General features: G+C 38.3%; 1 long non-coding RNA gene across 2 annotated transcripts in view; it reads left to right on the forward strand.

The window, feature by feature from the left end:
* LOC113594163 (uncharacterized) overlaps positions 1 to 24,070 on the forward strand; it is a 303,171-nt gene that overhangs the window by 51,402 nt on the left and 227,699 nt on the right. The gene's annotated exons all lie outside the window — the stretch shown is intronic.

Consider the following 24,070-nt stretch of genomic DNA (forward strand, 5'->3'; position numbering starts at 1 on the left):
CCCTGAATCACTGTGTGGTATCACACTCAATCAGGAACATCTCCCTTGGACTGTTTTGTGGCCCAAAACCAAACTTCAATTTCGTCGGTACCGGTTAACATGTTTAGATTTGTCACAGCAGTTGAGTGAACCTAACCGATGCAGCAAATGTTTCTGAGTTGACGCAATCTCATCTATCTTTTCTGTTGGCCCTGCCACAGGAGAAAATCCTATGGCTGCTTTCTTGGGTTGGCTTGGGTAACTAGTGATTGGGCAGGCTAATGCCCTGTTATGGACACAAAAAAAGAAGAGAGAGGCCTCTCAAGGGTGGTATAGGTAGAATGAGTGGAATAAAGCTTCATCGACAAAGACATAGCACCACTATTGTACAGCCTGAGGTATAATTATAGTCTCTGTTTACAATAAAGTCCTGGGGTAGCTGGCAAAATATGATAGTCACAAATGCAAGGTAAATCAAAATACTACAAATACAAGCCAAGTGAATGGATGATAACACGCTCTTGGAGTTCATAAATGTGTTCCTAATCTAGGCTGCTACTCAGTGGAAACAAATTGTGTGGAAGTAGGAAGGTGTAGAGAGTGGCGACTCCGCAGAAACTTTCAGGAAGGCTTTGGGCTTTCATCGGTCATAGTATAGGGACAGAATGTCATATCACCCAAATCTTATGGGACTCGGAGTCCACAGCTGATAAGTGCATTGAATTTGTATCTCCTTATAAGTACCATACATTATTCTCATTCACCTTTGTAGCCCTAGCACCTAGCCTGGAATGAACCATGTAGTAGGGGCACAGTATCTTTGTTGAGGAGTTATTTGTACTTTTTACTTTCTAGTTGTGTTCTTAGTACTCTTAAACTGTGTTTCAGAGAACTGTAGGATCCCAGAGGTCTCTTCATACTGTTTTTTTAAAGCACACTAATGACTCCCAAATCCATAGCTGCATCCTGGATCCAGCCACCTACTGGGTATCACCGACAGGATGTCCAGTGGTCCCTCACATTCGTCCCACACAGCAGCTTCATGACGCCACTTGATAACAACAAAGAAGGAGAGAGGTTTTCTTGTTCCAAGAAATTGTAACAGCTTTGAAAAAGGAAACAATCCCAAACTGTCCTTGGATCAATGCTGTGCCTTGAGAGTTGGGATCATATAATTGGCTCACTTGTGTCACGTGAATTACTCTGGGGGAAGGCAAGGCAAGCCTCCTTGATTGACAGCTCCATTAGAAGCTGCCATGAATTGGGGGAGATGCAGATCCCCAAGAGAAGTACAGTGGGGCAGATAAAATAACAGACACTATCCATGGTAGGAACTCAATAAATGCTTGTTAAATTGAATCATGTGAGGATCTTCACAACTGAAACTTGTTCCAAACTTTAAAAAGATAATTTTTTGGCCCAGCTTTCAGTATGAACTTACTTTTTGTTGAGCCAGCTTGCTCATCCTTGAGAAAATTCTTGGTCTAGAAGCTGTCATGCCAAGTTTTAGCTCAGGCTATCTTAGTTAGATTTATAACCTCCTGAGATGCTAGCATTATAATGAAAATGCTGACAGCCCTGGAGTTTTGCTGACAGGAATGGTACACCTGTGATAAAGCTAGAAGATGAATGGAAACACGGTGCCTCATCCTCGCGGAGCTGACGCAAGGGTAGGTCAAAGAGAAACCAGTCCTTAATTAGTTCAGGGCTGGAAGAAAGACCCTCCGTCCAAGTCCCAAGTTGGTTTAAATTCAGTTGACTGGATATTTCTCCAGGCCGTTTTAAAACAAGCCTGAAAGAGTTGAGAGATAGAGCATTATTAAAAAAGAAAAAATCACCTTTGGCTTCATCTTTAAATCAGGGGTCAGCACACTAGAACCTGTGGGCCACAGGTAACACATTGCAGGTTTTTATAAATAAAGGTTTATTAGAACACTTCTATGACCGTTCAGCTATGTATTGTGTGAGAATCTTCACAACCAAAACTTGTTCTGAACTTTAAAAAGGTAATTTTTTGGCCCAGCTTTCAGTATGGCCGAGTTGAGAGTTACAACAAAGACAGCACGGCCAAAAAGCCTGAAACATTTGCTATCTGGTCCTTTACAGAAAAAGTTTGCCAACACCTGATTTAAATAAATAATTCTTAAGATTTTTCATTGTTTACTTGGTTTCATGGTATCGTACATTACCTCCTTACCTTATACCTATGTATTTCTAATTATGCTTAGAACCTGTAGTTAGTTACATATTAAAGAATAAAGTGAGGTAGGCTTGTTTAGAAAATTCCATTATGGTCCTTGAGATCATTGGAGGCACCTGGCGTTCCCAACATTGCAATGGCAAATTAAGTTTTCTAGTAAGAGTGTTGGATGAATTTCAGCAAGGGTGGGACAAAGAGTTCATCAGAGCTAGTATCTTCTAGGGAACGTAAGACCAAGCATGAAAGTTGAAAGAATTGCAGTCAGATAGATTTGATTCCTTTAACTTTGTTGAGTTGAGTAGGAAAGTAGATTAAGGCTCTTTCTTACAGTTTTATTTATTTTGTTCATTCTACATGGGAATAATATGACACGTAGAAATTCACAAATGTTTATGGAGCTCCTGTTGTATGTTATACACCATGGTGGGTGTTTTCACTTGTATGCCATTTAATTCTATTTCCTGTAGCTGTTGTTAGAATTAATGTATATGCTTGAAGGAGTAGAGGCTAAGAGAGATAAAATAATTTTCCCATAGGTACCTCGTTAGCAAGTGGTGGTGTTAGAATTCTTCTGTCTGCTGTCTTGACTGTATATAAATTAGAGTTTTATAATTCACAATTATGGAAAACATTGTCCTAAACTTCACTTTACTTTTAAAAGAACTTTTTGTATGTCTAGAATAAACTATATTAATCATTTGTTCACAATTTATTTATTACAAAAGGAGTCCATTAACACAACCACTCCTATGTCAAGAAGAACATTGTAGTATCTCAGAAATTCCCTCCCCTCTTTTGTAGTCACCATTCCTGAACTGTTACGCAAGGATCCTGACTTCTAATATTGTAGATACTTTTTGCCTGTTTTTGAACTTCATAGAACTGAAGTCATACATATGTATGATTTTGTATCTGGCTTCTTTCACTCATTATTCCATTTGTAAGATTTACTGATGTTGTTATGAGTAAGTCATAAGTAGTTCTTTATCGTTGTTGACAGTATTCCATTGTATGAATATACATAATACATTCATCTGTCCTACTCTTGATGGATATCTGGGTCATTGCCAGATTTTTGCTATTATGAATAGTGCTGTTATGAGCATTCTTGTTCATGTTTGAATAAAAAATTCTATTGGAGGAATTCTTAGGAGTGAAAGTGTTGGGTTATAGTGATCACATATTGCTATGTCACAGGGGTGCCTATTACTAGGTCACAGAGGGTATGTATGTTCATCTCTCTAATTGTTTTCCAAAGTGATTGTATCAATTTACACCCCCACCAGCAGTGTATGAGAGTCCAGTTGCTAACACTTGATATTCTCTGTATATTTAATTTAGGCATTCTTACTGGGTTTTGAATTTTCATTTCCCTGCTGACTAATGAAGTTGAGAATCCATTCACGTGTTATGTGGATAACCACTTCTGTGAAGTGTATGTTCAAGTCACTTGCACATTTTTTTTTATTGGGTTCTCTTTTTTCTTACTGATTTGAAGAAGTTATTTATATATCCTATTTGTATGTCCCTTGATAGCTCTAGGACATTTTTAAAGGTCCTTTACAACCTCAGTTATTTAAAATTTACATAGCAAAAGAGCTTTATGAGTACAGTATCTAATCTCAAATCCATCATCATAAGCTTTGCTATTACTGTAGACAGGCTAGTTTAAGTGTTCAGAGGAGGAAAACAAAAGGAATTTTGCTCCTGTAAGTTAGTATTTACATTTCAGTGGTTCTGTTTACACACCATTAAATGTACACTCTGGCATGTGGTAGAACAACGGAGACAATAATACTGTACTAAGAACTCATCCAGAAGCCATGCTCCGTGGCACTTTACAAATGGTCAGCAAACAGCTCTGAGCTGCTAGACTCAGAAAGTAGATAGACATTACTCTGCTACTCTGATTTATAGCTATGAACCTACCACCCGAATGACTGAGGAACGGCTTATGGAGAAATGTTAAATTTTACTTCCTAACTTAGCACTACAGTCTTTATTGTGGAATGCGCGCGGCGGCACAGTTCATTCCCAAATGAACTTCCCATTAACTGGTCAAGGAGTTTAACATATAAGAAGGATAATCAGTTCTTGACTTTGGATTTGAATGATTTTCCCCAAACTTCTCATCACTAGTGGCTTTACATTAAAATCACCCGAGGAATTTCCAAACAAGATTAATGCCCAATTGTGGTCCCTGGAATCAGTTTTGTTGTTGTTGTTGTTTTAACTCCCTCCCTAAGTGATTCTAATTATAGCCAATGTTCAGAACCACTGCTCTACAGTATCCAGTGTGGTAGTTTGTGTATTTTGGGAAGGAATTCGGAAAGAGAGCCTATAAGCCATTCACCCTTGGGTCCTCCAAAGGGTGGATGCTGGCTCTGAGCTTCCTACTTTAAGGGCACTCTACTGTCCACCTATTCGAAGTCAGCTAAGGATCTTGCCACTTCTGGTTCTTTCTAGGTTCTTCCCCTTTTCTCTCAGCTTTTGGTCTTTTAAAATCTCATTGCTTCCTTTTCCTCTTCCCTCCTTTTTTCTACTTTTATTTTTTAAAAATGTTTATGTATTTATTTTGAGAGAGAGAGAGCACATGAGCAGGGGAGGGGCAGAGAGAGAGAGAGGGAGAGAGAATCCCAAGCAGTCTCCACTCAGCCTGATGTGAGGCTGCATCCCATGAACCGGGAGATCGTGACCTAAGCCAAAATCAAGAGTCAGCCACTTAACTGACTAAACCATCCAGACACCCTCCTCTTCTCTCCTTCTACATCTCCTGTCCCAGGAGCCTACCTTTTCTTATGTCTAGCCTGTTGTGAAAGTTTGGGTCATTATTTTACAACCAGTTCTGCATCAGAAGTGTCATCGGTTTTTGGATACTGAGGGTGGATTGCAGGTGTGTAGGCAAGATCAGGCTTTCAGCATGACCCATTCATTGAATAGAGAACAAAACAGACCTTCACATGCCAAAATGAGCTTACTGCCGATGCATCTTCTATATATTATTATGATGAAGGAGGTTCTGGCCTTCCTTCCTACCAGAATTTTATTACCAAAGACCCCTTCTGTTATGGTAGTTTTGGTGTGTGCCTGGTTTGAGGAAAAGTAGAGTGTGCAGGTTAAGGGGAGAACTATTCCTTGACAAAAAAAAAAAAAAAGTAAGAAAAGCTAGCTAAAACAATAACGAGATACTATTCTTTTTCCTATATTAAAGTAACACAAAATAGTAGATTCCCCCTGCCCCCCATGAGAATACCTAATGTTGATTGCTACAATACATTTTTGAGAAAAGGATTTGGCTATTTGTATTTGTAGCCATGAAAGGGGTCATGTAATTATTCTTTTCATAATTTATCAGGAGAAATAATATAAAAATTCAGAAATGACTTCATTTATAAAGGTGCTCAGTGCGGCTGTACCTACTAATACTGAAAAATTGATAATAGCCTAAGAGCACAACATTAGGAGAATGATGAAGCAATTATGGAACATCCATTGGAAGGAATATTATGTTGTTTTAAAAAATGATGTTTACAAACTTCTGGTTTAAAATGGCATCTGGCTAGCAGCCCTTAAAACACCCTTTCTCACTAAAATATCTGTAACAACCTCCCCTGTAAGCCAAAACCAACAGAGGAGTTAATACTAGAAGTTTTTATTTTCTTCCAATCAGAGAAAACCTGCTCAAGTTTGGCTTCAAGATATAGAGCCCACCTGGGGAAAAAAAAAGGCATTTTCCACTCCCACTGTCTGCTTTGACTTAGAGGGGTCTTATTAATCAGAGAAAAGGGCATATATTCCACAACTGCAGTGGATATCAGTGTATGGTCCTTAGACCAGCAGCATCAGCATTACTTGGCAACTTCATAGACATGCAAATTTACAAGCCTCATCTCCAATCTACTGAGTCAGAAGCTCTGGGTGGGGGATGCACCTAAAATTTCAGAGCCAGTGCTCTGCTGACTTGGTGCTGATTTTTGAGGCAGCCAGAGCACTCTTTCCCCTTTCCCTTCCCTCATCAACTTTGTTTGAAAGATCAGAGACAATCAGTCTTAGAGACTAAGGTCAGAGAAGTTCAGGGTATCTGGTAATGGCCAATGGCATCCTGGGAGATAGGGTCTCCAGGAAGAAAGTGTGAAAGGTAGCAGAAAAGTAAAAGCACATGGCAGTGCATTCTGTAAATGGTAATTTATCTTCCTTGATTAGAAAAACTAGAGAACGAGCAAGATGGTGAGAAAGGGAATATGGTCTCAGTAGGACAGAGAGTGCTGCTCCAGGTAAGTAGTAGCAAGAAACTTGCAACTGGACTGGCATTTGATGACTACTTGGGTGATCAAAGAGCTGGCCCCGGGGGCCAGCAGTGTTCTCTCGCCAAGGATGAAGAAAGAGCACCAACCCAGTCGAATCTACAACCAACATGGAGTTAGTGGGAAATTTGCATAGAATAGGGGAAGTGAGCAGACTCGTAAAGTCTTTGAAGAAGATCACGATTCTAAAATTGACCTGCTGTAGAGGTAGAATAAACTATGAAGGAACAGATATTCTCAATAGGATGCAAGCAAGCATGGCCTCTGTGGAATAGTAGCCAAAAGTTATAAAGGGAGAAGAGGCTCTGATGAAAAGACAAGAAGGCTAAATTAAAAGGGAGAAGGATAATATTAAAAAGGATTGCAAGTGCATTAAAAATTAAATAGTAGAACTAAAGTTACTTTGGAGGCCAAAAAAAAAAGTGATGATTTAGCATTATAGAAAAGTGAATGAAGACACACTCCCCTGGAATGTAGAAATAAAAGATAAATTTGACAGTAATAATAAGAAAGATGATAATACAAGCAGAAAACAGAAGGAAGATTCAACAAATGGATAATCTGTTTACAAGAGGAATATAAGAACAATAATAACAATGTAATTATAATAAATGAGCTAAAAAGGCTAGTTTAGGCACAAGAAAGATTCCATTATGATCCCGGAAAAATAATTGAAAAGAGATCCATATTCAAACTTATCCAGATAATAAATACCGAATTAAATGACAGGGGAAAATAGTGTCAGCATCCAGCCAGGGAGGAGAGAATCTACAAGGATATAAAAACTAGATGGGCCTAGAGCTAGAGTTTGTAACGAGTTTGTAACGTTAGCAAGACACAACTAAAAAATAATTACTGTGAATCTTCTTATAAAACTGAATACTTGTGTTAAATTAGTTTTTTGAAAAATGTGTAGTGCAGAAACAATTTAGTTTAATAAGCTTAACATTTTATATATTAATAGGCAATGCATTTAATTACAAATTAATAAATAGTGCCATAAAAATATAGATTGGAATTTATTACTGGGTTGTGGTAATAAAGATTGAGAAGTTGCTGAAGGAGCCCATGGCTGGGGGTGGGTGGGTAACAGAGTAACCCCATGCCTTATAAAAGAAGAAATTGAAAAGATACTCTTTTACTTTTGATTCTGAGAAGTTGGGAGAATGTAGGTCCATGGAATATTTTGGAAAAAAGGTAACCATTAACAAAATTAAAAATAGGTCACACGCGGGGCACCTGGGTGTCGGTTGGTCAAGTGTCCAACTCTTGATTTCAACTCAGGTCATGATCTCACAGTTGGTAAGATTGAGCCCCTCATTGGGCTCTGCACTGACAGTGTGATGCCTGCTTGGGACTCTCTCTCCCCCCTCTCTCTCTGCCCCTCCCCCACTCACTTGCACGCACACCCACGCACTCTCAAAAATAAATAAATAAACTTAAAAAAATACGACATGTACCTTTTCTGTACTACAGAAAGAAAAGCAAAAAAAATTAGAAAAAAACAAGAAAGGCTTCAAAATTATGCTACATACACATTGACTAAATAAACTAAATCAATCAGTTCAGCCAATAAATAAAGTGTATTAAAATCTCTGTGCCATGGTTAAAAAACATGGCTTTTGAGTCATTCACCTTAGATTCCTTCCTGTTTCTGTCACTTGCTAACTTGAGTTTCTTAGCTTTGTTGTATAACTCCATTAAGCTTTGGTTATCTAATCTGTTAAATGGGGATAATAAGACCTCGGTTGTTCAGAACACTAAGTGAGTCTGTCTGTAAACAAATAAGTAAATATTCACTTTATGGCATACTGAGGAATTGACAGTCTCCAGGTTCACAGCCTGGATTCTGATGTCTGATAGGATTTAATCCCAGCTCTGTTACTTACTAATCTTACTGAGCTGAAGCAAGTTATTGACCTCTCCGAGCCTTAGTTTGCCCATCATAAAATGGGGATAAAATAGTACTTATCACATCAGATTTGTCATGAGGATTGAACAAAATATGTGGGATGATGCCTGGGACAGAGCACTAAGTTATATGTACTGTAATTATTATAGCAAACGAGCAGCTTTAAATTTGAAATGTCAAAATGTGTATTAATAAAACTAGTATTATTCATAAAAGGGCGGTAGTAACATTTGGTTTTTAAAAATCAGACTGGAGGCACCGGGGTGGGTGGCTCAGTCCGTTGAGCGTCCGACTCCTGATTTCAGCTCAGATCATGATCCCAGGGTCGTGGCATAGAAGCTCCTCACTGAGCATGGAGGCTGCTTAAGATTTGCTCTCTCTCTATGGGGCGCCTGGGTGGCGCAGTCGGTTAAGCGTCTGACTTCAGCCAGGTCACGATCTCACGGTCCGTGAGTTCGAGCCCCGCGCCAGGCTCTGGGCTGATGGCTCAGAGCCTGGAGCCTGTTTCCGATTCTGTGTCTCCCTCTCTCTCTGCCCCTCCCCCGTTCATGCTCTGTCTCTCTATGTCCCAAAAATAAATAAACGTTGAAAAAAAAAATTAAAAAAAAAAAAAAGATTTGCTCTCTCTCTCTCTGCTCCTCTCCCCCACTTGTGTTTTTTCTCTCTCTCTAAAATAAAATTAAAAAAAATCAGACTGGACTAAAAACCTAAGCATGCAACAATAGTAAGGGATTGCATACTTTGGGTAATTTCCTGTGATCAAGTACTGCATGGCCATTACTTGATGTGGAAAAATTAGCATGGAAAAATTTTATAATATGTACCTGGAATACTTACATGGAAGGATTAATAGGAATCAACCCTTAGGAAATCTAACATTTTTTTCTTTATGTTTTCTATAAGTTTGCATTCTATAATAAGCTTATTACTTTTAAATTAACAAAAACATAGATTTTAAAAAGTGTGCTGCAGAAAAATATTTGGTTACACTGGGAACAAGTCTTAATATAATATCAAGAGAAAGCAGATGCAAAATTTTATGTGCAAAATTTTATAAGCCATGTAAAAATGTACTTGGAAAAATATTAACAATGTTGTTAACATTGCTGTTTCTGGGTGGTAGGATTGTTACGTATTTTTCTTCATATTTTGTGTCTACTTTTCCAATTTTTCTACAGTACTCAGAAATGTTAATATAATTGGAAGGAGAAAAATAAAAGTAATAAGAATAAAGTAAGTTCTTTGTAAATAAGCCATTAGCTCAGATGTTGGCAAGTAGAGTGTAATGGAGCTGAAAGGAAGCTTGGAGAGCAATGTTCTCAGTCTCTCCTTTTACTGGTGAGGAAGTGAGGCCAAGAAACATTCAATGGTTTGCTAGAAATCACAGAGTAAGTGGGTCAAAACAAAGTGGAGAACCCAAATCTGTCTGTCTGTCTTTTCTACTAAATTGTATGCCCCCTCAGTTAGGGCACATTTTGTGCAAAATTGGCATAGTTTAATGTAAACACCTAATTCCAAGCAAGGTTCCTAATTTGTCTCCAGCTTCAGGAAAGGTTTAATTATAATACAGAATTGTCTTTTATCAGAGTAACAGTTTATAGAGAACAATGACAAACAAATAGCAGTATCTGCTTTTGAAAGTGGCTGCAGATACCTATGTGTGTTGGCTTGAAGTTATCTATATACTTGTCTCCTCCATACAAATTTACCTTTTCCACATGATCTCCTGGACATCTTGATCCATGTGGATAGCTGGAAGGCCCTGGCAGGTTTTAGTTTTTCAGCAGTGGATCCAATCCAATTCCAGGTGGAGGCACTTTGTTGCCATTGTACCATGAGGAGCCTCCCTGGCTACATGCAGCAGTTCCCAAGGGCAAGTCCTCAGAAGTTCAGTGCCGTGTTGACGTTTTGACCGTCTGATTAGAATTTCCCCATTTGAGGCAGTGTAATAAAAGCAAGGATATATAGCAAGTTGTTTACGAAGCTAAGTTTATTCACTCTTTCGGTGTCAAAATGTTCATTGTTGAGATGATGGTAACAGGTGTGTGTGTGTGTGTGTGTGCGCGCGCGCGCGCACGAGCTTAATGTCTTGGAAAAAAAAGTTGATAATCTTAGATTGATCTCAGAATGTTTTTGAAATTTTACTGGTTTGTGAAATTTCAAAGTGTGGAAGGTACTGACTTAGTATTAGACATGAGAGTTTGGGATTAGAACAGTCAGAGTTCAAATCCTGGGGCTGCCTCATACTTTGAGAACTTTTAAAATTTCTTTTCAGTTTTCCTTTCTTTAGCTATAAACTAGTGCAGGTAATATTTCTCTCTGGAAGATTAAATATTCTCATAAAACATCCCAAGAAATGGCTGGCACATAGTTTCCTCCAGACATATCTTTGACCAAGTAAGGGCAAAATACAAGACAGTCATGATTTGGACATTGATCGTATAAAATAGCTTACAAATCAATACATGTTGATTCCATTTTCCTTTCTTCTTACTTGGTACCATACGGTCATTTAAAGCATTGCATTACATAGAGATGAGCTGTCTTGAAGAAAATGATGGTTTTTGTTATTCCTATAGTTTTTTCACTATAATCATATATCTTTTAAAAATTAGGTCTTAAAGCTTTCACTGTGGGTTTCTAGTAGTAGTTTCCTAATAACTTACACTCTGAGAACTTGAGGTTTACTTCAAAAGGATTGTTGTTTACGTTGTGATCATATTCTACTCTATTATAGCTTGACTTTGTGGCAAGTGTTTCTGGAGCAAAAAAAGGGGGGATACATTGTCCTGATAAAGACAAGCACAGAGCAGAAGCTGGCATCAGTGTCCATATGGTTGTAGAATGATGGATAATATTAGAGATCATCTCACCCAGTGTTTCCATTTTATAGGCATTCCTCATGATGCTTTAACCTCCTTGTCTCTGACATCACCTTTGTTCTCTCTACTCACTGTTCTGTCTAGCGTGTATTACCTTCTTCAGTGGTTCAGCTGGTGTGACTTGCTGTCTTGACTTCATGCCCTTCTCTCATCTTCTCCGTGTTTGAAATACCTTCCTAAATCTTCACCAAATTTTCACTTCTAAAAAAGAAACTCTAAAACCTTATTTACTCAAGAAGGCATCCCTGACAGACTGCATGTCAAGTTGGGACTTTTTTTTTCTTTCATTTTTTGTCCTATTATATAAGGAAAATTATACTTAAACCCTTCAATTAGGAGCAATTCTTATTTCTTTTACTGTGGTTCAGAAACATCCATGTTTTTGGAGGTTGTTGATGCTGGGGTTATGGATTTTAGTATGATTTATCCCTTATGTTCCCTTGTTTATTTATTTATTTTTTTTACTGGGAAAAAATTGTGTGGGAATCAGCAGGTGCTTGTTGTTATGTAAATATAATACAAAGATACACTTATTCAATAACTCCCTTCTATGATATTAGGAGAAGATGTCTCTTTAATGAAGCAAATATTTGTTCAGCAAGTGCTTATAAGTATCTACTATACATAGGACACCATGTTAGAGAGAGTTGAATTTAGCCATGTCAACCAATGAGTAATATAGTAAGGACGCATACTGTCTTTAAAAAGTTATAGTTAAAAGTAAAGGAGGTTTTTTCTTTTCTTTTTAAATTATTTATCAGGACACAAATCCCACATGATTTGTAACATTAGCCAACTGATTGTAAGCGGTAGCCAGTTAATATAGAAGAAACAGTTCCCAGGTGGGGAAGAGCCAACCCTTAACATGCACTGGGTGTAGGTATAGTAGCTAAAGGTCTTGGGATCAAAGGGTGCTGACCACTGGAATCCAGGTGTCTTTGGGAGACTATTTGAGAGTGGTCATTGAAAAAAAGAGTACAAGGAAAGGTTGAGGAATCAATTTATTAAGTATCAGTATGAGTCAGGCATTCTATTGAATATTGAGTATATAATTCAGAAATGTAAGTTCTATCGTTGGATGTGTAGGTGTTTAGAGGAAGAAAGATGTGTAAAGAAATAGTTGAAGGACTATGAGAACTTGTATAATTGATGTCTTTATTCATACCTTATAAAAAGCTGGATGCCATGTTCTGGGAAGGTTTGATTGAAAAGAATCTTTCCTCACATCGGTTTTCTTCCTTCCTTCCTTCCTTCCTTCCTTCCTTCCTTCCTTCCTTCCTTCCTTCCTTCCTCCCTTCCCTTCCCTTCCTTCCCCCCCTTCCCTTCACATCCCTTCCCCTTCCCCTTCTCCTTCCTTCCCCTTCCTTCCCCTTCCCCTTCTCCTTTCTTTCCCTTCCTTTCCCTTCCTTTCCCTTCCTTTCCCTTCCTTTCCCGTCCCTTCCCGTCCCTTCCCTTCCCTTCCCGTCCCTTCTCTTCCCTTCCCTTCCCTTCCCTTCCCTTCCCTTCCCTTCCCTTCCCTTCCCTTCCCTTCCCTTCCCTTAGGGCTTTTGGATTCCTTAAACCTGGCACTTTGGCCTTCTTTTTGGTTTTATTGTTTGATGTTTTTTTATAAAACTGATAAATCATGTATTTTCCACTGACATGAGCCTGACACTAGGTCCTTAAGTAAAGCAAGCAAGTCAGCAGTTCCTGAGGTCCAATGGTATGCTCTGATGGAGGCAGTGGACGAAGCCCAGGATGCCAGCAGGCATCACATAAAATTTCATTCTCCGCCAGGTGGTCTAGTGCTTGCACACTGTAGGTGTCACTAATTCCAGATGCCCAAATTGAAAGAGCAGGACTGTATTCTTTGATTCAAAGTAGGTGGGCAATTTGTTCAATCCCAGGGGCCTTTGGACTTTGAGATGTAGGCTGAGAGAGCCAGTTATTTGAAATCAGGGTGGTTGGCACAGGCAGGCCAAGGGCCCAGCGGGGAGGGCAGGGAAGGAGCAGAAAGCCTTCCAAGAAGAAGCTGAAAATTGACCTAGTTATTTTGATGGCACGCTCTGTTGCATTTTCCCTTCAGGCCAAGTCCAGACTCCCTGACATGAAATTGAAGTACTCAATGCCAAGGACTTAAAGTTTGGGGATTTTTCAATTTCTTTCTTTCTTTCTTTCTTTCTTTCTTTCTTTCTTTCTTTCTTTCTTTCTTTCTTTCTTTCTTTCTTTCTCTTAGTAAGGATGATCTTGCTCATTTAAGAAATATCTGTCTTCAAGCTGAAAATAGCAATGGTAATTAGGATTATTTGTGTTGAGTCAACGAGTCCAGAGAGGAGTGGACAAGCAGAGGGTGAGAGGCAAAGCCATCTGGCTTCTGTGCACTGCTCTCTTCAGGATCCGGAGAGCCTATGGGGACATATGGGAAAGAGCGTGGGTAGAGTGTGGGGGCTGAAGAAATGGAGGCAGGTGTAGTTATTCTCTTGGGCTCTCTGCCAAACGCACACACCCCCCTCCACTTTAGTGATGAGGACGGTTTTTTTTCTAACTCTCGATTTCCATTTTCCTTTGGGGCCATTCTTGGTCCTGTAGGCCAAATTATAGTGCAAGATTTATCAGCATTGGCACTATGGACATTTTGGGTCAGATAATTCTTTATTAGGGTGGTGGGGGGTCTGTTCTGTGCATTGTAGCATGTTAAGTGGCATCTCGGGCCGCTACCCACTAGATGAATAGCCCTGCTCCTTCTCCCTCCCTTCCTCTGATTTGTGACAACCAAAAGTGTCTTCAGACATTAACAAATTTCTCTGAGGGGGCAACGTTACCCATTTTAAGAACCACTGCTAAAGAGCTATGAAGTAGTTCATCCTTTTCAAAGAATCTGAACATGGAGTGTCACCCTACTGAGTCTGGAGCAGAAAGCCCTCCACATTCTTTCTTCAGACTCTTAGTGTCATCTGTGTGCAGAAATGCTCCGAATATAGAAATGTTCTAAGGCCTCTTTATTATTGAGTATTGTTACTAAGATCTCAAGAAATATACACACTTAATTTGGAGGGGATATTCTCAATAGCTTACTAATTCTGAATAAGTTGCCATGTTATTATTTTGATTAATCTATAGAATCAAAAAGAAATCAAGGAAAATAATACTGGAAAGTCAGGTTGGTGCTGGTCTTGAAGGGTCTTGGCTATTAGGCTAAGAGTTAGGACTTTGTTCTGTAGACAATGGGAGACATATCAAAGGGTTCCTTAAATCCTTCTTTTGCCGCCATTACTCTGCACAGACTTTTCACTTTGACCAAATGAATCTCATTAAAGATATATTGAACTAAGTTATGTCCATGTCTACTTTGTAGAGGTTTACAAACGTATTTGGTTCACTGCTCAAATCCCTTGATCTTTTTTTGCCTCAGTTGTTGCTTCAAAGCTTTCTTCAGCTGTAACAAAGGAGTTTAATTGAAAAGGATGATGCTTTTCAAGGGTGGAGGCAAGATCCCTGGAAAATGGACAGGCAAGCTACTCAGAGGTTATAAAATCAGAGCCAGATGGAGGAATATTCCCCACACCAGGGTCTCGGCTCCTCATGACATCTTCCCTGCCGGATTTCAGGTTTGCAATGGACCAGAGACTGCTCTGTGCTCCCATCCTTCCTCTTTGCAAGTGAAAGGGTTTATTTCTGAATGAACTGTTCAGTGCAGTTTTGTCCTTCTTGTTCAACTGCTGTATGTTGGATGTGTGGTCGTGAAGATAACTTGTCCTTTTACTACCTGGGTCTCTGGGTCAAGAAGAGGTGCCACAGCTGGAAATCATTCATCAGCTCGAGGTTCTGGACTTGGAGTTGATACCTTTCTTTCCTCTCTCCCTCCTTTTTTCCTCTTTCTTCCTCCCACCTTCCCTCCATTCCTTCCTACTTTTCTTCTTCCTTCCTTTCATTTATTTCCTCTTAATCCCCTTCCCTTTTCCTTCACTCCTCCCTCTCCACTCTCTCATTCTTCCCATTTCTTCATTCCTTCTTTCCTCTTTTATTTCTTTATCTCTAGTCTGTTAATATGATTCTCATGATGATTCATCTGGCTCCTATTTAGTGTGTGAAACTAACCAGAATTTCTCTTTACTTAACTTAAAGTACTGATGAATACTTGTTGACTTTTTTTTTTTTTTAAATCACATGTACTTACTTTTTCTGTGTTAGAGTTTTAGAGTTTGATATTGTGTCTCAGCCACTTTTCTATAGTTTTAGATTTTGGGAATTGTGATATGGGAAGAACCATTTGTTGGAAAACTAGGTTCTGATCTCCTGATAATTTTGTTAAATATACATCCCCCCTTGGGGATACATACACAGATCATTCTCCAAATTCAGCCTGCAGCCATTTCTACTTTTGAATATCATGCCATTAAATTGTGACCTTTCTTATTGTCTCCTGCTGATGAATTTTTTGAGGGAGGCTGGGTTCTATTGTTTATTATTCATCTTGTTCATATTAGAGGTGGAGCCTAAGTGATTTAGATCATGACATCATCTTTACTGAGAAGTTCAAAGCCAGCTTTTAAAATGGCTTCATTTGTTATTTTAAGTAAACTTTTACATTGAAGTGTAACATACATTTATAAACTCATAAATGTACAGCTCAATGAATTTTCACAGCATGAACACAATTGTCAGATCAAGAGGCAGGATGTTGGAGCACTCCCAAATCTCATGGCCATAGTCAGTACCCATTTTCAAGAGAATTGACTTACAACATCATTGATTACTTTAGACTGTTTTGAACTTTATAGGAATAGAATCATACTGTCTACTGTTTTTTTGCTTCTGGATTTTTCCGACTCAACATTAAGTTGTGAAATTCAGGCATGTTGTTGTGTGAGAGATATGCATGATTAAATATGCATGCATATTTGAGTGAGAGATAAGATGATTAAAACTTTATCCAGATCCTTCGGAGAATATCATGGATAATAAACATTTATTGAGAAAATAAGCTGCTAGAGATTGGTGATTGAAAAAAAGGTGTAAAATGATGGGTGTCAACCTTGACTTCATATTTGAATGGTCCAGGAAGCTTAAAAATTTTGGAGACTCGTCCCCTTGCCCCAAGCCCTGAAGTATTGGTTGCGTTGGATGTGTCCTGGGCATTTTGATTTTCAAATCTGCCCCAGTGAGTCTCATTTGCAGGAACGTTTGAGCAACACTGGTATGAAACGCCATTACTGTCCTTGGAGACTTCTAGTCTATCTGAAGAGACAGGGTTTCGTGTAGAAGGATAAGTATAGTTCCACAGAATATCCAGTGTATGAGATGGACAGTATTAAATGCAAACCAGATATGGAAAGGCGCACAGTGGTTTCCCTCATTTTTATTTTTTCCCCACTAAGATTATAGCCTGTATTATATGATGTATTTCTTAATTACAACATTTTTTAAATTATAAAACATACCTGTTTTCCACAACTTAATGTTTTGGGAATTAAGATACATCTCACAATTATTGTGGATATTAATATGCTTCTTTTTTTCCCCCTAAGAATTTGCTGTCTAAGAAATTGATGTGAGCTATAATTAGTGATATTTTAGAATGGAAGAAACACAACAATTTGTTTTTCACTTGTTGCTGTTGTATGCAATGTATTACTGTCATCTTGTTTATTAGAATATAAGATCATTGAAGACAAGGGTCAAGTGTTTTGCTACTGTTATATTCCCCAAACACCTAGTACAATGCTGACACTTAGGATCAATAAATACTTGCATAAGATTGGACACCCTTTTCTACTTTTTATTACTCAACATATAGAAATTTATCAGCTGGGAAAGATCTATAATCTACTTGCAAAATTCTAGAGAGAGAATTGTAGAGATCTCTACAATATACCCCTTAATTCATTTTGGTGTTTAATACCTTGGAACTTGTGTGCAGTTAATCTAAAATCATGTTAAGCTTTTGTTATAAGATGGTTCTTGTGTTCTGATGTTTTTCAGGGTGAAGCAGAAAGCATCTAGATCACTCTTTTCTGTGTAATTACCATATATATGCCTGGAGCATATAAATATTATTACTGCATGTTGTTGGCCTGAAGGATTAGGATTTTTATAAATCCTCTTTATTTAGTATGCTTTATAGCTAGAACCCACTGAATCAAGTGCTGTTCTTTCCCTAAACACATTTCTTATGAGTACTAAATAAATTTAATCAACAGAGCTCTCAATATTCCACATTCAATCAGTGGCTGGTGCATGAAGCTGATAAATTCTCTTCCTCCATCCTGCATACCAACAGTAGTTGCTTTCTGATTATGTTTGTTTTACTTAGGATGGTTGAAGAAATGGGAAATTCTTCCATTAAGTCTTCCTTAACTCTGTGACCTGGTTTTTTAACACTTACACTGAATGGGCCCACTTTCTTAGGGTCTGTGGGGGCATTTCTAACCTGATTATTAGGCTTATATAGATCTAGCAGGACACATGCCAAACCCTTCCTTTTGGCAACATAGGACTGGGGTAGAAGATTTCTTTTCCCCTAGTGTTGTCACATTCTTTTCTTTTTCCCTCTCTAATGTCTTATTTATTGGCCAGAGGTAATTTCTCCCTCCCTCCCTCCCTCCCTCCCTCTCCCTCCCTCCCTCCCTCTCTCTCTCTCTCTCTTTCTTTCTTTCTTTCTTTCTTTCTTTCTTTCTTTCTTTCTTTCTTGCCAGAGGTAATTTCTAATTACTTTCCCAGTCTCTCTCTCTTTCCCTAGGCATCCTCCACAGTCCAGCTGCATAACTACAGGATTCATAGTTCATTCTGTTCTCCACCTGTGGTTTTTGAACCAGGGTACATATTAAGATTATCTATGGGTCTTAAAAATACAGGTAGTTAGGATCTACCCCAGGATATCCTAAGTCAAAACATTTGGGTATTTGGCTCAGGAATCTGTGTTTTTGAAGACATGTCATAGGTGATTCTTATATACAAGCCCCTTTGAAGACCACTGTCTGAGACATCCTGAAGATGTATTCTTGGCCTAGGCTTTACTTACTTTTTACAGATGGTCCCCAACTTCTGATTTTTCAACTTTACAGTGGTGTGAAAGCAATAAGCACTTGGTTCAAATTTTGAATTTTGATCTTTTCCTGGGCTGGTACTATGCAGTCCATCCTTTCTCATGCTGCTGGCCAGTGGCACGAAGGTAAACTTACAACCACTGTGTACCCCCGTACAGCCATTCTTGTTTTTCACTTTCAGTACAGTACTCAGCCAATTACATGAGGTATTCAACACTTTATTATCAAATAGACTCTCTGTTGGATGACTTCGCCCAACTATTGGCTAATGTACACGTTCTGAGCATGTTTGAGTAGGTTAGTCTAAGCTATGATGTTTAGGAGGTTAGGTTTATCACACGTATTTTCAGTTTATGATATTTTCAACTTACGATGTGCTTATTGGGATATAATCCCATTGTAAGTGGAGGAAGATCTATACTTCATAGGCCTTTGACTTAAGGGCGAATGCTGTTCATTCTTGTGCTATATAATAAGAATGTTAAGTGTTAGCCTTAGCTCAAGAGTTTACTTTCTAACACGTTAATTTATTTAGTATTTTCCTCTCCCAGGTTGCCTTCTTTTGAAACTAAGAGCTGTTCATTTTCTCTTGAGAGTTTAATCTGATCTGTGTGCAATGAGATGATTAATTCTTGCAAATACAAAGATTCTAAGATGAAAGTTATGTCCCTCCACCTCTTTAAATAACAGAGTGCTTGCAAAATTCCTGGGATTCTTGCTGTCACCCTTTCCCAGTTCCCTCTCCTCTCTTCTCACTCACGCCATTTTCTGCCAGTTCCTGCTCCTCTCTTCTCACCCATGCTATTTTTCTCGACCAGTTCACAGTGCATTGTTTAAAGAATCTGAAATGCCATCCCTCACAAAGTCTTTGCTGACTATAGTAGTGTTGGCTTTGCTGTCATCTCCCTGGCAGTCATGTTTCCAGTTCTTGCAGATGTCATCCTATGGCAGGCTCATGCCATCTTCTGTCTGAGGGCTTCCTCTCACCCCTGTATAAGGTAGGCTGAAAGTGGTGGAGAATTAATCTCTCCTCAGCCAAAGATAAATGGGTACTGAGACAACTTTTGTTTATTTCACGATGTCTCCTGAGTTCTCAAGCAGGAGAGGGCAAGTCAGTTGCCCTCAGTGGTAAGTTGATAGCACCTTCCCATTACTCATACTTCCTGATTCACATAGTGTGCTTCCTGGGATTGCTATTCAAATAAACTCCTTGCACTCAAACTTTGTCCATTTCTTCTTGTCTGGGATTCAATTGAGTGACTTGATTCTCTGTGGTTTGTTATATGTGCATCTTGTTTTCCCAATCCAATCCTGCTGACATTCAGAGCTGGAGCTGAACCTTCTGACTCCTAAGAGTCAGTCTGCAGAGCCTTGCACATTGCTGAGCTCACAGACGTACTCTAAGTGTACAATATGTGTGACGTAGGGGCAAAAGGACAGAATGGGCATACGTCATTATTAAGCTCTTGATAAATGGATCCTGAAAAGGAAACTAGAATAGGAAATAAAATTTGGTGGGGGGGGGGGGATTGTTTTTAAAAAGTGGATTGAAGGCTTCAAGGAGAAAGAATAGTCCTGGCAGGTCTTCTGTCATTCCATAAGAACAGGGTAAGGTAAGAAAGAGGAAGGAGGAGGATGTGGGGACGAGGAGGAAGGCATCTTTCACCATGGATTTCAAAGTAATCCGTAGTATATTTCATGAAGAAAGAGCTCATCTGAGTACAACAAAAAGGAAATGTTCTTTTAATTCTGGAGCAGGAATATGTGAGAAATTGCTCTGGGGTTTCAAAGGAGGGGAAATATGCATTTATCCTAGTCTTGAGTGCAAGCCCAGAAATTAGTTAGAAAACTAGCTAATTTTCAGCAAGTTACTGTATAAGATATATTAGAGAGATATCTATTAATGTGACCTTTGTAGTAGGGTAACTTCAGGAAAGCATTCTAATTTGCCTTGTTCTATTGGTGAGAAGAAGAAAAATAGACATGTTTAGAATAGGGTGACAGTTATTTATACCTGGTTTGTCTAAGAATATTAAGTAAAGGTAGGCAACCTACCTTACATGTCAATATTAGGATATTAACAAAGTTTTATCAGCATGCTGCCTTACTGCAACTGCTGATCATTTCTCCATTGTATTGACGATATGCTCCTGACCATTTACATTAATTCTGTAGTTGAGGTATGAGCAAATTCCACATCCTTCACAGTCCACCTTTAAGAAAGAGAATGACATCTTCTACATGATTTTCTCCCTATTTTTCACAAGGCATATTTACATACAATAAAAGTCACCATTCGTATGTGTGCAATTGCGTGGTTTTTTAGTAAATTTATAGAATTACACAATCATCATTATGTGTACAAATTTGGAACATTTCCATAATTCCAGAGAATTCTGTGAAGTTCATTTGCACTCAATCTCTGTGACTACTCCCAGCTCTCGGCAACTACTAATCTGCTTCCTGTCTCTATAAATTTGTTTTTTCTGAATATCTCATAAAAATGGAATCATATCTTTTTATGTCCAATTTATTTCACATAGCACAATACCCTTTAGATCCATCCATGCTGTTGCAAAATGGCAGGATATCATTCTTTTTTATGAATGCATAATATTCCATTAAATTGTGTGTGTGTGTGTGTGTGTGTGTGTGTGTGTGTGTGTGTATACACCACATCCTCTTTATTCATTAATCTGTTGGTAGACACGTTGTTTTCATATCTTGGCTATTGTAAGTAATGCTACAATAAACATAGGGGTGCCTATAACTTTTCAAATTAGTGTTTTTATTTTGTCTGTGTAAATTAGTGGAATTATTGGATCATATAATTCTGCTTATTAATTTTTTCTGGGAAACTCCATACTGTTTCCCACAATGGCTGTACCAATTTACATTTCTGTCAACAGTGTACAAGGCTTTCTTATTCTCCACATCCTAGCCAATACTTGTTTCTTGTATTTTTGATACTCGCCATTGCGACAGGTGTGAGCTGATGTCTCATTGTGGTTTTGATTTGTATCTCCCCGATGATTAGTGATACTGAGCGTCTTTTCATGTGTGTGTTGGCTCTCTCTATGTCTTCTTTGGAGAAATGTCTAATCAGTTCCTCTGCCCATTTTTTAAATTGGACTATTTATTTTTATTATTTTTTGGTGTTGAGTTGTATAAGTTCTGTATATATTTTGGATATTAACCCCTTATTCAGAATACCGTTTTTAAATATCTTCTCTCATATAATAGGTTGACTTTTTTTTTTAATTGTTTCCTTTGCTGTGCAAAAGCTCTCTAGTTTCATGTAGTCCCAATAATTTTTTGCTTTCGTTTTCCTTGCCTAAGGAGACATCTAGAGAAATGTTGCTATGGCTGATACCGTATGATTTCACTTACATGTGATTCTAATAAAGAAATCGAATAAACAAACATAAAGCAGAACCAGACCTATAAAAACAGAGAACAAACTGATGGTTGTGGGGGTGGGGAGGGGGTTGGATAAAATGGGTGAAGGAGAGTGGGAGATACAGGCTTCCAGTTACGGAGTGAATAAATCACAGGAATAAAAGGTGCAGTATAGGGAATATGGTCAGTGGTATTGGAGTAGCATTGTATGGTGACAGATGGCAGCTACACTTGTAGATGGTAGATGGAGATGTTGAATCACTGTGTTGTATACCTGAAACTAATGTAACATTGGGTATCAACTATAGTCAAATTAAAACAAAAGGAATTATGTACAATATATGGTCTTCTGCATCTAGCTTCTTTCACTTAGCATGTTTTTTTCTCTATTTTGTTTTATTAAATTTTGCTTTTATTTTTTTCCTTTTTTAGCTTTATTGAGATTGACAAATAGAAATTATATATATTTAAGGTGTACAACGTGATGTTTTGATATATGTATACATTGTGAAATGATGGCTACAATTAAACTAATTAACACATCCATCACTTCACATAGTTACTGTGTGTGTGTGTGTGTGTGTGTGTGTGTGTAGTGAGAACACTTGAGATCTGTTCTCTTGGCAGATTTCAAGTATGTAATATATTATTAACTATATTCAGTATATTTTCTTTATTCATTTATCTGTGGATGGACACTTAGATTCTTTCTATATCTTGGCTATTGTGACTAATGTTGAAATAAACATGGGAGTACAGATATCTCTTTGAGAGTGATTTTATTTCCTTTGGATATATATACCAAAGTAGGATTATTGGATCATGTGCTAGTTCCATTTTTAATTTTTTAAAGAAACTTCATATTGTTTTCCATAGTGGTTTCACCAATTTGCATTCCCTCCAACAGTGCACCAGGGTTTGCCAGTTTCCTGCATCCTCACCAATACTTGTTACCTCTTGTCTTTTTGATAATGTAGCCATCCTAACAGGGGTGAAATGATATCTCATTGTGATTTTGATTGCATTTCCATGATGGTTAGAAATGTTGAGCATCTTTTTGTATGTATGTTGACCGTATGTCTTCTTTGAAGCATATTGTTTTTAAGGTTTATCTGTATTGTGGCATCATGGATCAGTACATTTTTATTGCTGAATAACATTCCAGTGTATGAATATATATATTCATACATATATTCATATATTTATCTGTACATTAGTTAATGGACATTTGGGTGGTTTCCAGTTTTAATCCTGTTATCAATGTTCATTTACAAATCATGTGACTTTGGGGGCACCCATGTGGCACAGTCGGCTAAGAGTCCAACTTCAGCTCAGGTCATGATCTCATGGTTCGTGAGTTCCAGCCTCACATTGGGCCCTCTACTGTCAGCACGTAGCCTGCTTCTGATCCTCTGTCTCCCTCTCTTTCTGACCCTCCCCAACTTGTTTTCTCTCTCTCTCTCAAAAATAAACAAACAAACAAACAAACAAACAAACAAACAAACTTAAAAAACCACAAATCATATGGCTATGCTTTTCACTTAACTTGGGTGGGTTTCTAGAAGTGGGATTGCTGGATTATAGGATAAATTTATGTTTGGGGCACCTGGGTGGCTCAGTCGGTTAAGTGTCCGACTTCAGCTCAGGGCATGATATCAGGGTTCATGGATTTGAGCCCCTTGTCAGGCTCTGTGCTGACACCTCAGAGCCTGGAGCCTGCTTCAGGTTCTGTGTCTCCCTCTCTCTCTGTCCCTCCCCTGTTCACACTCTGTCTCTCAAAAATAAATAAAAATGTTAAAACAATTAAAAATAAACAAATAATTAAAAAATATGTTTAACTTCATAAGAAACTGCCAAAATGTGTGCCACAGAGGCTGCATCATTTTACCATTCCACAACAGTGAATGAGGGTTTCAGTTTCTCCACATTCTTGCCAATATTTTATTTATTTATTTATTTATTTATTTATTTATTTATTTATTTATTTATTTAAATGTTTATTTTTGAGAGAGAGAGAGAGAGAGAGAGAGAGAGAGTGTGAGTGGGGAAGGGGTAGAGAGAGAGGGAGACACAGAATCCGAAATGGACACCAGGCTCTGAGCGAGCTTGACGCGGGGCTCGAACCCACGAACCTTGAGATCATGACCTGAGCTGAAGCCGGATGCTTAACCGACTGAGCCACCTAGGTGCCCCATTCTTACCAATATTTTAGATTATCTTCCTTTTTGATTATAGCCAGCCTAGTAGGTGTGTTGTGGTATCACTAGTGATTTTGATTTGCATTTCTGTAGTGACTAATTTGCATTAATCACTAATGCATTGCTCATTTATATACATATATCATTTTTGGTGAAATAGCTATTCAAGTC

Source organism: Acinonyx jubatus, chromosome C2, assembly GCF_027475565.1.
Source record: "Acinonyx jubatus isolate Ajub_Pintada_27869175 chromosome C2, VMU_Ajub_asm_v1.0, whole genome shotgun sequence".
NCBI lineage: Eukaryota > Metazoa > Chordata > Mammalia > Carnivora > Felidae > Acinonyx > Acinonyx jubatus.